The following is a 13933-nucleotide window of genomic DNA, read 5'->3' as shown; positions in this document are numbered from 1 at the left end:
CATTAACAAATGGAAATGCATGTAATGTCCAAAATGGACATTCCTGATCAGTGGAAGTATCTTCTCTATATGGCAATTTAGATATTCAACTATTTTCTAATAGTGGCTCGGTCATTCTTAACACTCATGTCCGAAGGTCATGCTGAGAATTACTTCCATTTCAAATACCTAGAAGGGATGAGAAAGACCAGTGGACGGTTCTTATTAGCCGGGTCTGCTAGGTTCATCATTTGTGCTTTAGCTAGAACTAAGTCACACAGGGACACCAAATCGTAAGAGAGACTGGACAATGAACAGCAAGCCATCTCTGCCACTGTTTTCATTAACATTTATGAGTCCAACAAAAGCATGGCTCATTAAGGATTCAAATTTTTCTTGGCACCACATGCTGGCTTTATGGAATGGAGCTTTTGATTATTGAATTGTCTATTCCTTTTCTCACATCCCAAACTGTTCTAGGAAACAGCGTTATCTACAGAAGCATTGCTGCTGTTGGCACTCTATGAATATATTCACAATTTCCTGAAATCTAGATTTGAGTATTGATTAGATATGTTATATTTTCTCCCATTCTTCAATGTCACCAGCATCTTCACCAACCAGTCGCTCATTAATGGGTGCCTATGTGCTGGCTTAGCTATTTTGGGATTGAAGAGTCAAGGATTTCTTACAGCTCTTTATGAGCCTCATCAGTTAGCTATCATCTGGACCTAGTTAAGTTGCATTCAATTCTAATTCTGATGGTCTTTAAAATCCAAATACATTTTTAGTCCTTCCCCTAAAAAGTTACTCTGCTGGGTGCTAAACAAAGTGAATTGGCAATAGCATCCATCTCTGGGAACTTAACTTTCAAATTTTTAATATAATGCTTCCTGAATTCCACTTCAAGTACTTGGCGAAAAAAAAAATGGATCGAAAAATGTCTGCCTATTTTGGCCAAGATACAAATAGTTTTGGAAGATTTTTCCTGTATGAAGGAATGTTTTACAGTTCGTTTTTACTTATTATTTAAATCATTAGCAGTTTCACATGCAAATGTTAATGAGTACCTCTTTGCAACTGGATCATTTTTCACTGTGCATGTGAAGTATTAGAATTTGAAAGTATTTCATTAGTTAGGCTTAAATTATTTCTACATATTCGGTGGCAGGATAGCTTTGAGAGCATGTGTCTCTTAATCCAGTCAGCTGTGGACCTTATAAATGGTGAGAAGATCAAAGTGACTCAAATGTCTATCTCTTTGTAGAACATAATAACCACAGCTGATCTATTGGATCAAAAGAATATTTTCACCTCAGTTCTACATTTCCTCATATAGAAATAGCTTCAGTTATGTTTAGAAGCTTAGCATCATTATTATTAGCCTAAATTTTTAAAAATTAAAGTTATAATCCAGAAGTTTAATGTACTAAAATATACAAGACATAAATCACATTATATAGCAAGAACAGTATTTCTAAATTTTACGATAATGATACAGTTTGCACCCATTGAAAATATGGTAACATTCACATGTTAATGTGTATCTTGGAATTTTAAATTTCACTTATTAACATTCATTGGGTGTTATCTGCAGACTCACATAACTAATAACATTTTCAGAATCACCAAGTTAAAATGAGTTTATATAAATTGGTTTTGAGCCATGTTCAGATAATACCTGAAAGATATCGATCTGTCTTAATGACAAAACTCCCTAAATAATACCATTTGTTAGACTCATTGGTAGATTACAATTGTGTTAAACAGTTACCAACAAAATAGTTTCAAATAGGGATCCTGTCTAGTTATCCTGACTCTCAGCCACAGAAGTTGTAAGTACATTCAAAACTTAAAGGCACAGCACTGTTACCACTTAACTTCCAGTTTGTTAATTGCATATAAGATACCAACTCCTTCACCATTCTCATTTTCTCCAGCTTCATCTAATAATCTCACATACGTATTACAGGATCTAACCTGATTTTTGTAGCTTGACAGCTTAATGTAAGATGAAACCTCTCAAGCTTCACTATTCACAGTCTATACTAAATTGTACGTTTAAATAGCTTCATTTAGTTATCATTGCACGTATTTAAATTATGTAATTTGATAAGTTATGACATACATATTTATTAAATCATAACTTACTATCAAAATAATTAATATATCCATTACCCCAAAATATTTCCTCAGCCCCTTTGTAATTCCTCATACCTCCTTGCCCTCTTCTTTTTTTTCTTCTTTATTTCTTCCAAAAAAAAAAAAAAAAAAACAACAACAACAAAAAGCGGGATATGTGTGCAGAACATGCAGGGTTGTTACATAGGTATACGTGTGCCGTGGTGGTTTGCTACACCTATTGACCCGTCCTCTAAGTTTCTTCCTCTTGCCCGCTACCCCCCAGTAGGCCCTGGTGTGTGCTGTTCCCCTCTCTGTGTCCATGTGTTCTCAACATTCAACTCCCACTTATGAGTGAGAACATGCAGTGTTTGGTTTTCTGTTCCTGGGTTAGTTTGCTGAGGATGATGGCCTCCAGCTTCATCCATGTCCTGCAAAGGACATGGTCTCATTCCTTTTTATGGCTGTGTAGTATTCCATGGTGTATACATACCACATTTTCTTTACCCAGTCTATCACTGATGGGCATTTGGGTTGGTTCCACGTCTTTGCTATTGTAAATAGTGCTGCAATAAACATATGTGTACATGTGTCTTCATAATAGAATGATTTATCATCCTCTGGGTATATACCCAGTAATGGGATTGCTGGGTCAAATTGTATTTCTGGTTCTAGATCCTTGAGGAATCACCACACTGTCTCCTACAATGGTTGAACTAATTTACATTCCCACCTACAGTTGTAAAAGCATCCCTGTTTCTCCACAGCCTCGTCAGCATCTATTGTTTCCTGACTTTTTAATAACTGCCATTCTCACTAGTGTGAGATGATATCTCATTGTTGTTTTGATTTGCATTTCTCTGATGATCACTGATGTTGAGCATTTTTTCATATTTGTTGGCTGCATAAATGTCTTTTTTTGAGAAGTGTCTGTTCATATCCTTTCCCCACTTTTTGATGGTTTTTTTTTTCTTGTAAATATATTTAAGTTCCTTGTAAATTCTGGATATTAGACCTTTGTCAGATGGGTAGATTGCAAGTATTTTCTCCCATTCCATAGGTTGCTTGTTCACTCTGATGACAGTGTCTTTTGCTGTGCAGAAGCTCTTTAGTTTAATTAGATGCCATTGTCAATTTTGGCTTTTGTTGCAATTGCTTTTGGTGTTTTTGTCATGAAGTCTTTGCCCATGCCTATGTCCTGAGTGGTATTGCCTAGGTTTTTTTCTAGGGTGTTTATGGTTTGGGGTTTTACATTTAAGTATTTAATCCATCTTGAGTTAATTTTTGTATAAGATGTAACGAAGGGGTCCCGTTCCAGTTTTCTGCCTATGGCTAGCCAGTTTTCCCAACACAGTTTACTGAATAGAAGATGCTTTCCCTATTGCTTGTTTTGTCAGGTTCATCGAAGATCAGATGGTTGTAGATGTGTGGAGTTATATCTGAGATCTCTGTTCTGCTCTATCAGGGTCTGTATGTCTGTTTTGGTACCAGTACCATGCTGTTTTGGTTACTACACCCTTGTAGCAAGGCTTAAAATCAGGTAGTGTGATGCCTCCAGCTTTGTTATTTTTGCTTACGATTGTCTTGGCTATAAGGGGTCTTCTTTGATTCCATATGAAATTTAAAATAGTTTTTTTCTAATTCTGTGAAGAATGTCAATGGCTGTTTGATGGGAATAGCATTGAATCTATAAATTACTTTGGGCAGTATGGCCATTTTCACGATATCAATTCTTCCTATCCATGAGCATGGAATGTTTTTCCATTTGTTTGTGTCCTCTCTTATTTCCTTGAGCAGTGGTTTGTAGTTCTCCTTGAAGAGGTTCTTCACATCTCTTGTTAGCTGTATTCCTAGGTATTTTATTCTCTTTGTAGCAATTGTAAATGGGAGTTTATTCATGATTTGGCTCTCTGATGCCTATTGTTAGTGTAAAGGAATGCTTGTGATTTTTGCACATTGATTTTGTATCCTGAGACTTTGCTGAAGTCGCTTATATTGGCTGTGGGTTGGTCACAAATAGCTCTTATTATTTTGAGATCTATTCCATCAATACCTACTTTATTGAGTTTTTAACAAAGGGATGTCGAATGTTATCAAAGGCCTTTTCTGCATCTGTTGAGATAATCATATGGTTTTTGTCTTTGGTTCTGTTTATGTGATGGATTACGTTTATTGATTTGCATATGTTGAACCAGCCTTGCATCCCAGGGATAAAGTTGACTTGATCCTGGTGGGTAAGTTTTTTGATGTGCTGCTGGATTTGGTTTGCCAGTATTTTATTGAGGATTTTCACATCGATGTTCATCAGGGATATTGGCCTGAAGTTTTCTTTTTCTATGGTGTCTCTTCCTGATTTTGGTATCAGGATGATGCTGGATTCATAAAATTAGTTAGGGAGAAGCCCCTCCTTTTAAATTGTTTGGAATCATTTCAGAAGGAATGGTATCAGCTTCTCTTTGTATTTCTGGTAGAATTCAGCTGTGAATCCATCCAGTCCTGGGCTTTTTTTGGTTGGCAGGCTATTAATTACTGTCTCAATTTCAGAGCTTGTTATTGGTCTATTCAGAGATTCAACTTCTTCCTGGTTTAGTCTTGGTAGGGTGTTTGCGTCCAGGAATTTATCCATTTCTTCTAGATTTTCTAGTTTATTTGCATAAAGGTGTTTATATAGTATTCTTTGATGGTGGTTTGTATTTCTGTTGGGTAGGTGGTAATATCCCCTTTATCATTTTTGTTGTGTCTTTTTGATTCTTTTCTCTCTTCTTCTTTGTTAGTCTAGCTAGTGGTCTATCCATTTTGTTAATTTTTTTCAAAAAACCAGCTCCTGAATTTGTTGATTTTTTGGAGGGTTTTTCATGTCTCTATCTCCTTCAGTTCTCCTCTGATCTTAGTTATTTCTTGTCTTCTGCTAGCTTTTGGATTAGTTTGCTTTTGCCTCTCTAGCTCTTTTAATTGTCATGTTAGGGTGTCAATTTAAGATCTTTCTAACTTTCTGATGTGAGCATTTAGTGCTATAAATTTCCCTCTTAACACTGCTTTAGCTGTATCCCAGAGATTCTGGTACATTGTCTCTTTGTTCTCGTTGGTTTCAAAGAACTTCTTGATTTCTGCCTTAAGTTCATTATTTATCCAAGATTCATCGAGGAGCAGGTTGCTCAATTTCCATGTGATTGGTTTTGAGTGGGTTTCTTAATCCTGAGTTTTAATTTGATTGCATTGTGGTCTGATTGTTTGTTATGATTTCAGTTTTTTTGCATTTGCTGAGGAGAATTTTACTCCCAATTATGTGGTTAATTTTAGAATAAGTGCAATGTGGCACTGAGAAGAATGTATATTCTATTGATTTGGGGTAAAGAATTCTGTAGATGTCTACTAGGTCCACTTGACCCAGAGCTGAGTTCAAGTCCTGTCTCGTTGATCTAACACTGAGAGTGAGGTGTTTAATTCTCCCACTATCATTGTGTAGGAGCCTAAGTCTCTTTGTAGGTCTCTAAGAACTTGTTTTATGAACCTTGGTTGCTCCTCTATTGGGTGCATATATTTAGAATAGTTAGGTCTTCTTGTTGAATTGTTCCCTTTACCATTATGTAATGTCCTTCTTTGTCTTTTTTTGATCTTTGTTGGTTTAAAGTCTTTTGTCAGGGACTAGGATTGCAACCCCTGGTTTTTTGTTTGTTTGGTTGGTTGGTTTTGTTTTGCTTTCCACTTTCTTGGTAAATTTTCCTCCATCCTTTTATTTTGAGCCTGTGTGTGTCTTTGCATGTAAGATGGGTCTCCTGAATACAGCATACCGATGAGTGTTGACTCCTTATCCAATTTGCTAGTCTGTGTCTTTTAATTGGGGCATTTAGCCCATTTACATTTAAGGTTAGTATTGTTATATGTGAGCTTGCTCCTGCCATCATGATGCTATTTGGTTATTTTGCACACTAGTTGATGCAATTTCCTCATAGCGTCATTGGTCTTTATATTTTGGTGTGTTTTTGCAGTGGTTGGTACTGGTTTTTCCTTTCCATATTTAGTGCTTCTTTCAGGAGCTCTTGCAAGGTAGGCCTGGTGGTAATGTAATGACTCAGCATTTACTTGTCTGGAAATAATTTTATTTCTTCTTCACTTATGAAGCTTTGTTTGGCTGGATATGAAATTCTAGGTTGAAAATTTTTTTATTTAAGAATGTTGAATATTGGCCCCCAATCTCTTCCAGCTTGTAGAGTTTCAGCTGTTAGTCTGAGGGGCTTCCCTTTCTAGGTGATCTGGCCTTTCTCTCTGGCTGCCCTTAACAGTTATTCTTTCATTTCGACCTTGGAGAATCTGATGATTACATGTCTTGGGGTTGATCTTTTCGTGGAGTATCTTAATGGTGTTCTCTGTATTTCCTGAATTTGCATTTTGGCCTGCTAGGTTGGGGAAGTTCACCTGGATAATATCCTGAAGAGTGTTTTCCATCTTTTTCATTCTCCCCATCTCCTTCCGGTACTCCAATTAATCATAAGTTCAGTCTTTTTATAAAGTCCCATATTTCTTGGAGGCTTTGTTCATTCCTTTTCATTCTTTGTTCTCTATTCTTGTTTGCATGTCTTATTTCAGTAAGGTGGTCTTCAAACTCTTATATCCTTTCTTCCACTTGGTCAACTTGGCTGCTGATGCTTGTGTATGCTTCATGAAGTTCCCATGCTGTTTTTCAGCTCCAACAGGTCTTTTATGTTCCTCTCTAAATTGGTTATTCTCATTAACAATTCCTCTAATATTTTATCAAGGTTCTTAGCTTCTTTGCATTGGGTTAGAACACGCTTCTTTAGCTCAGCATAGTTTTTTATTACCTATTATCTGATGCCTACTTCTGTCAATTCATCCGTCTGATCCTCTGTCCAGTTCTGCACCCTTGATGGAGAGACGTTGAGATCATTTGGAGGAGTAGAGTTACTCTGGCCTTTTGGGTTTTCAGCATGTTTTCATTGATTCATTCTCATGTTCATGAGTTTGTCTAGTTTCAGTCTTTGAGGCTGCTGGCCCTCGGATGGGGGTTTTGTGGAGGCCTTTTTTATTGTTGTTATTGATGCTGTTGTCACTTTCTGCTTGTTTGTTTTTCTTTCAATAGTCAGGTCCCTCTTCTGTAGGGCTGCTGCAGTTTGCTGGGGGTTCACATCAGGCCCTATTCATATGATTCGCCCCCGTGCCTGGAGATGTCACGCAAGGAAGCTGGAGAACAGGAAAGATGAGTGCCTGTTCTTTCTTCTGGGACCTCTGACGTCAAGGGGCACCAACCTGATGCCAGTAGGATTGCTCCTATATAGGGTGTCTGACAACCCCTGTTGAAGGGTCTCACCCAGTTGGGTGGCATGAGAAGCAGGACCCATTTAATGAAGCACTTTGTCCCTTGGTGGATGGGTTGTGCTTCGCTGGGGGGAAACCCCTTCGTCCTGGCTGCCTGGATTCCTCAGAACTACCAGGAGGAGAGGCTAAGTCTGCTGGTTCACAGAGACTGGGGCCACCCCTCCCCGTAGGGGCTCAGGCCCAGGGAGATTGGAATTCTGTCCCTGAGCCTCTGGCTGGAGTTATTGAAGATCCTGCCCTCTGAGGGAAGCCCCGCCCACTGAGGAAGGATGGGTCAGGGTTAGACCTGAAGAGGCACCTTGGCGGCGAACTGCTGCCTCCGGTGTGTTGTGCTGTGGGGACAAATCTTGGGACCAAGGCATCCAGCCCCGCTGGCTCCAGCAGGGGAAAGGCGCAGCCTGGAGCTATAGAAATGGGTGTTGCCCTTTCCCCTGCCTAGGGAGCTTAGCCTGTTAGGCAGTTGTGAGACCCGGTGCGGGCTGCTGCCCCTCCCCCAAGGAGCTCAAATGGCTTAGACAGCAGGCCCCAGCAGCCAGTGCTGGTCGCCCGTCCCTCCCGGGAGCTCAGTAAGCTAAAGCAGATTCCAGCTGAGAGGCTGTAAGAATCTGCGCGTTCTGGGGTTGGGACGCTAGGTCCTGGTGGCGTGGGTTCACGAGTGGGATCTTCCATTCCGTGGGTTGCACAGTTCCATGGAAAAAGCACAGTTTCCCCGGCTAGGTAACTTGCTCACTCACCGCCTCCCTTGGCTGGCGGGAGGGGGCTTCCTTTCCCTGTGTGGTTCTCAAGTGGGCCACCAGGTCACACTGTTCTTCCTTCTCTTTGTGGGTCATGCCAGCCTTCTAGTCAATTTTGATGAGAGAACCTGGATACCTTGGTTTCCAGTGAAGGATTCACACACTTATTATGTGTTTTGTTGTTGGTGGTGGTGGTGGTGTTTTTTCTGATGGGAGCTTCCGAAAGCTGCTGCTTCTAGTTTGCCATCTTGGCCCCTCCCCAAAAGCTCTCCCCCTTGCCCTCTTCTAAGGCAACTACTAATCTGTTGTCTGTCACTATTACAGTGAATTGTCATATTACATTTTATTATCTCTTTAAACTATGAAAAAGTATCCTTCTAAAAACCTTGATCACTTCTGATTTCAAGATTCAATAAAACCTAAGATGTGTTGTTCCTAAGTAACATTCCAGATCTCATTAAAATAAAATCTTAAAGGACAGCCAAATAAACACAAAATGCTAAAAGCAAAAACAGAAATTTTCTTTTTGACAAGCAGCTGTGCCTCTTACAAAGTTATCTAAAGCCTTTGGCAGGAATCTAGGGCTGGGATGATCTATAGAGCTCTTTCAGCATCTCTATTCCTTCATTAGTTCTCACTTTCCAAATTAATGAGTGTCAATATTACATTTATTTATTTAAATTGTTATTCAGGTTCAGGAGTACATGTGCAGGTTTATTACACAGATAAATTGCATGTCATGTGGGTTTGGTGTGCATACTGTTTCATCACCAAGGTAATAAGACTCGTACTGAATAGGTACTTTTTTTATCCTCACCCTCCTCCCACCCACCATTCTCAAGTAAGCCCCGGTATCTATTGTGCCCTTCTTTGTGTTCATGTGTACTCAATGATTAGCTCCTACTTATAAGTGAGAATATGTGGTGTCTGGTTTTCCATTCCTGCATTAATTCACTTAGGATAACAGCCTCCAGCTCCATCTGTGTCCCTGCAAAGGACATGATCTTGTTCCTCTTTATGGCTGCATAGTATTCCATGGTATATACATATAACACATTTTCTTTATCCAGTCTACCACTGATGGGCATTTAGATTGATTCTGTGTCTTTGCTATTGCAGGTAGTGCTGCAATGAACGTATGCATGCATGTATCTTTATAGTAGAATAATTTATAATCCTCTAGATATATGCCCAATAATGGGATTGCTGGGTCAAATAGTAGTTCTGTTTTACATTCTTTGAGAAATTGCCAAACAGCTTTTTCATTGTGGCTGAGCTAATTTACCTTCCCAGTAGCAGTGTATAGGTGTTTCCTTTTCTCTGCAACCTTGCCAGCTTTTTATTTTTTGACTTTTTAGTAATAGCCATTCTGACTGGTATGAGATGCTATCTCATTGTGGTTTTGATTTGCATTTCTCTAACGATTAGTGATGTTGAGCATTCTTTCATATGCTTGTTGGGGCCTTATTTTGAAAACTGTTCATGTCCTTTGCCTGTTTTTTAATAGGGTTGTTTCATTTTTGCTTGTTAATTTGTTCAAGTACCTTATAGACTCTGGATGTTAGACCTTTCTCGGATACATAGTTTGCAAATATATTTTTCTGATTCTGTGGGGTGCCTATTTACCCTGTTGATAGTCTCTTTGCTGTGAAGAGGCTCTTTAGTTTAATTAGGTCCCATTTGTCAAGTTTTTGTCTTTCTTGCAATTGCTTTTGGCATCTGCATCATGAAATCTTTGCCAGGATCTATGTCTAGAATGGTATTTCCTAGGTTTTCTTCAACGGGTTTTATAGTTTTAGGTTTTACATTTGTTTTTAATCCGACTTCAGTTGATTTTTTTATATGGTGTAAGGAAGGGATCCAGTTTCAATCTTCTGCCTATAGCCAATCTGTTATCCCAGCACCATTTATTGATTAGAAAGTCCTTTCCCTATTGCTTGTTTTTGCTGATTTTGTCGAGATCAGATGGTTGTAGGTGTACAGCTTTATTTCTGGGCTCTCAGTTCTGTTCCATTGGTCTATGTATCTGTTTTTGCACCAGTACCATGCAATTTGGGTTACTGTAGCCTTACGGTATAATTTGAAGTCCAGTAATGTGATGCACCCAGCTTTGTTATGTTTGCTTAAGATCGTTTCAACTATTCAGGCTCTTTTTTGGTTCTATATAAATTTTAGAATAGTTTTTTCTAATTCTATGAAGAATGTCATTGGTAGTTTGATAGGAATAGCATCGAATCTGTAAATTGCTTTGGGCAGTATGCCCATGTTAAAGATATTGATTCTTTCTATTTATGAGCATGGAGTATTTTCCATTTGTTTGTGTCATCCCTCATTTCTTTCAGCAGTGGTTTGTAATTCTCATTGTGGAGATCCTTCACCTCCCTGGTTAGCTGTATTCCTAGGTATTTTATTTCATATTACTTTTAAACTTCTAGGGAAGGAAAAGACTTCCCAGCTAACTAAGCTACCAGTTAATAATCTGGTTTTATATTTAATAGTAAAAATTCATCATTTTCCTCTTCTCAAAAACATTACTTTCTCTCAGTTTATTTCATAAAATTTTCCATTATAATAATTTTCCATTATAAAACAATGTACACTCATCATAAGAAATGTAAAACAGGTAGTTAAAAAAAAAAAGAAGAAAAACATTACTTCCGTACTTCCTGAACTAGAAATAACAATTTAGTTGTGTTGCCTTTCAGTATTTTTTATGTTCAGATTTTTGCTTCTGGATTGGTGCATGAATTCCATACTAAATGACCCTGTTTTTGAAATGAAATGTATTGATCTTATTCTTTGTTAATTATAAATATAGAAGTTGACTTTAAATTTTCTAATATCTATAAGAAGTATTTTATGAGTTTTTTTCTTATTCTCTACAATTTTTTAGAAGACATTTATAAGAAAGGCAGTAATTCTATAAATTTCCTTTAGAATCAAAAAAACATTGAATAAGTCTACTACTGTGAATACAGCTGTGATAGTCATTAGTGCTGTTCCCCAAATATTTCTGATTCTTCACCTTTTGAGCAAATTGTTGGATTGTACTTCCTGGACCCCTTGTCATTAAGTGGGAGCCACATGACTAGTTCTGGACATGAGTTGTGAACAGAAGTGATGTATATCCTTTCTGAGCCAAGCCATTATGTGTGGCCTGACAAAGCCACTGGAAGCAGTGATGTTTATAATATTCCTGCTCTACCAGCCTGAGTCCCAAAATAAAGACGTTTGAAGAAGAACCCACAACCAGTGCACAATAAGCTTGTTATGTAGATGCAAAACAAGGTTTTATTTTTGAAATTTACCAAAGATTGCGGAATGGTTACAGCAGTATATTTTATCCTAACGTATTTCATAACTTTGTAACTTTTATTGCATCAATTTCTATTTTATTCAAAGTGGATCCTTTTTCTTTTCTCATCAGTAACTAATACTCCAAATGTAGTTGGAAAGAATACAGAAAAAAAAGATTAATACTCTGAATATAGTTAGAAAGAATACAGAAATATTGTTATTTCTGATGGTTTTATGCTTGGTGATAAAAAGAGAGTAAAAGTTGGAGTCAGGACCATCACTAGGGTGTACAAATAATTGTTGTGGGGGCCATGTATTTAGAAAAAATCTGATGTGAGGTGAGGTTTGGTGATTTATGGATAAAGATTTAGAATAATGGGTAAATAAGAGGTACATATGTATATGTTTATACACACACACACACACACACACACACACATACTGTCTCCCAGTGAGTGAATATGAAATGTATCCTGTCTGAAAATGAATGAGAGTCTCCCCAAAACAGCATGTCAGAATTATTCTGGCAACCCAGTATTATGCAATCCCATGAAATAAAATCCATGCCAATCCGTGGGAACAATCCACCACCAAGCTGTTCTCCTGGAAATGGGCCTGGCTATGGAGGACTCTCATGGTTTTATTAGTCTGAGTCTTAGTGCTTCTCCAGGCATCTGGTGTGGAGGAGAGAGGAGTGTTAGCAAATGGGAAGTAGCCCCACGGGGAGAAACAAAAAGCAGGAACGGGGCCCACATGGGTCCTGGTCTGGGCTTAGAGCACTCCCTCCCCTCCCCAGACAGCACTGCTAGTTCTGGACAGTCCCAGTCTCCAGTGGGGGCTTACAACATGTCAAAGAAGGCACTCCAGCCCACTTGTGTGGGTTCCCAAAAGTGGTAAGATATGTCCATGCCCTTCAGAAGATAATTATCCAGCAGGAGGGACCCATTTGAAAATTATACAAAGTGACAAGTGTGGCCGGGTGCAGTGGCTCACACTTGTAATCCCAGCACTTTGGAAGGTCGAGGCAGGCAGATCACTTGAGGTCAGGAGTTCGAGACCAGCCTGGCCAAGATGATGAGACTCCGTCTATAATACAAACACAAAAAAGCCAGGCATGGTGGTGCGTGCCTATAATCCCAGCTACTCAGGAGGCTGAGGCAGGAGAATTGTATAGGCAGAGGCTGCAGTGAACCTAGATCATGCCACTTCACTTCAGCCTGGGGGACAGAGTGAGACTCTTTCTCAAAAAATAAATAAATAAATAAAAATAAGTGACAAGTGCTCTTTTAGAGATAAACTGCTTTGTCATGCAAAGTCAAAATCTACAATCTTGATAAAGTTCTTTAGAGGCATATGGGCAACTGTATCTTCATGTCCTCTAATAGATACCTTATATTGATTTTTTTCAAGTTTTTTTTTTTTTTTTCTTGAGGACACATCAGCTCTAGAAGAGGAAGAAAGCAATAATTCTTCTCTTACCAATGCCCGTTTCAATAGCATAGATTGGAGTCGTTATTCTAAGACTTTATTGTGCAAAAGAATCACCCTCAGAATATCAGATAATGCGGCCCAGGCAATTCTGTTTCTAAGAAGCACTTCAGGTGATTGAAGTGAACCATAGCTTGAGAAACACAAAACTAGAGACAGACTCATAAGCATCCTCACCTTTTGATATAAAGAATTATGTTAACAAAGCAAATAAATTATGTAGAATCCTGGTAATGTTGAGTACAAAAGTTTAATGACTTTTAGGTTATATTATTGGCCCCTCTGTGACTGGGAGAGATGGAAAAAGATTTAGATCCAGGGATCTTTTCAATACTAAGGAATGATCTTTCCAGAAGTTGTTCTAAGGGCTTTATTATGTATTAAACTTATTTATAGATAATCTTCACAACAACTTAAGAAGGTAGGTACCACTATTATCACCACTAACACATAAAAAAACTGAAAAACAGACAGTATAAGTAACTTGTCCAAGGTCACATAGCTAATAGGCAGAGACCTGAGATTCCAAACTAGGCGTTTCCTACACTAGTGTCCATGTTCCTGCTCACTGCATTGTGCTATTATTGAGTACATAAACAGAAATGCTGGCTACTACCAATAATCACTGGGGTGGCTCTTTGCATATTCTAAGGCATATCCCAGTAAACATCAAGGTGAAAAAGTCATAATACAGCTATACATTTTAGGTGCCTAACCACATTAAAGCAGTACTTTCCAATCTGGTTACACATTAAAATGACCTGAGGAGCTTTTAAAATAATTCAGTGTCCAGCTCCACTACCGACAAATAAAATCAGAATATCTAAGGGGGAAGCCTGACGTAAGTACTTTTTTAAAAGTTCCCCAAATAATTTTAATGTGATACCATTGCATTTGACAGTTAAAAACACATATTTACCTAAAATTTAAAAACATGTCTTTGCAGATGGCCCCTTTTTGTTTTGTTTTAAGAAAATGAA

Source organism: Nomascus leucogenys, chromosome 18 (genome assembly GCF_006542625.1).
Source record: "Nomascus leucogenys isolate Asia chromosome 18, Asia_NLE_v1, whole genome shotgun sequence".
NCBI lineage: Eukaryota > Metazoa > Chordata > Mammalia > Primates > Hylobatidae > Nomascus > Nomascus leucogenys.
The sequence above is the reverse complement of the archived record's forward strand: the minus strand, read 5'-3'. Positions refer to the sequence as shown.